Below are 2,286 nucleotides of genomic sequence, written 5' to 3' on the forward strand. Positions count from 1 at the left end.
ATAACTATCAGTGTCTTCTTGTTGGATTTCAAAACAGGATGTCGATACTTTCCCAAGTGGTATGAATGATCATTCATGTCTGATCATGCTTTGAGTGATCTGCTGAACTTGCATCTGAAAAAATGTATTCAGTTAAATATGTAAAATGGTTGGATGATAAATTGTCACTACCACACACCACAAGGTGTACGAAAACCTTTCTTTGACAACTAGCACGTGGAAAACACAGTATAACTAAGAATAGTGAGAAATCAAACAAAAACTAACAGACAAACTACATTCATATTGGAAAATTTTTTAAAGAATCTTACGGTTGAAAATTAACTACAAATACAAACGTATTAATGCAAAAAGATATGAAATATAAACTTATAACAGATGATAAGAAATAATAATCATGATAAGCAATAATAGATAGTAAAAGTCTACCAGATGTTTTGTTGAATTTCAATGTAAAATTATTGTAACAAATAAATACTCTCGTACGAAAATATAAAATTCATATTTTTCATTATACTAAGACATTACCATTGTTTAAAAATTGTTCTGATTCTAACATAACAATATCAAATATTAATCGAATAAAACTACCATAGAACATCATTTGAAACTAGACACTTTAATAACATTACAATGGATTTTGGTTAAATTGAAACCTATTAATGAAATAAAAGTAATAAAAACTAAAAGATGTTTTATAGCTGAGGCATTTTTTAGGAATGAAAATTACAAGCTACAGTTGTTTACCAATCCTTTATTCAGATTTCAAACATATTGCAATCACTACACTACTATAATTTACTATCAATTACATTCAACAACCATTACACGTACATTGCATAAAACCATAATAATTATCAGTATCTTCTAGTTAATTTTCAACATAAGATGTTGTTATATTCCCTGGTGGTATGAGAATTCACGTCTGAGCAGCCCTTGAGTGACCTTGTGTACTGCCATCTAAAAACATGTAGTCAATTAAATACGTATAAAGTTATGAGAAATAATTACAAAATATAAAAGATAGTACAAATCTAGCAGAGTGATTAGTTGAATTTTAATGTAAAAGAAGTGTAAATTAAAAATACACTTGTACAAAAACCTAAAATTGCTGCTTTTCAATATTAAAAAGAATATATATATATATTTGTAATATTTGTCTAGAGTTTTAATGAAAGACATGTTTTATAGTGTTTATGAAGTATCAGCCTAAATAAATGTATGAAAGCTAATAATAGGAAATTAGAATTACTCTCTTAATCTGACAATCTGGATTTGATGGGATTAACATGAGAATTGAGTGTTTTACGAGGAATTAAAAATATGAATTTGTTACATTTGTCAAAATAATCATATAAAACGTGTTTAATAGTGTTTATCAAGTAGAAGCATAAATGAAATATATGAAGTTAATAATAGAAAATTTGAATCATTTGCTTAATCTAATGGTCAGCATTTCATGGCACTAACATTTTGGTTCACTCATATTAATTTACTATCATTAACATTCAATAACCAATACACGTACAAAGCATAACACCATTATAACTATCAGTGTCTTCTTGTTGGATTTCAAAACAGGATGTCGATACTTTCCAAGTGGTATGAATGATATTCATGTCTGATCATGCTTTGAGTGATCTGCTGAACTTGCATCTGAAAAATGTATTCAGTTAAATATGTAAAATGGTTGGATGATAAATTGTCACTACCACACACCACAAGGTGTACGAAAACCTTTCTTTGACAACTAGCACGTGGAAAACACAGTATAACTAAGAATAGTGAGAAATCAAACAAAAACTAACAGACAAACTACATTCATATTGGAAAATTTTTTAAAGAATCTTACGGTTGAAAATTAACTACAAATACAAACGTATTAATGCAAAAGATATGAAATATAAACTTATAACAGATGATAAGAAATAATAATCATGATAAGCAATAATAGATAGTAAAAGTCTACCAGATGTTTTGTTGAATTTCAATGTAAAATTATTGTAACAATAAATACTCTCGTACGAAAATATAAAATTCATATTTTTCATTATACTAAGACATTACCATTGTTTAAAATTGTTCTGATTCTAACATAACAATATCAAATATTAATCGAATAAACTACCATAGAACATCATTTGAAACTAGACACTTTAAATAACATTACAATGGATTTTGGTTAAATTGAAACCTATTAATGAAATAAAAGTAATAAAACTAAAAGATGTTTTATAGCTGAGGCATTTTTTAGGAATGAAAATTACAAGCTACAGTTGTTTACCA

This window comes from Rhopalosiphum maidis, chromosome 3 (assembly GCF_003676215.2).
Source record: "Rhopalosiphum maidis isolate BTI-1 chromosome 3, ASM367621v3, whole genome shotgun sequence".
NCBI lineage: Eukaryota > Metazoa > Arthropoda > Insecta > Hemiptera > Aphididae > Rhopalosiphum > Rhopalosiphum maidis.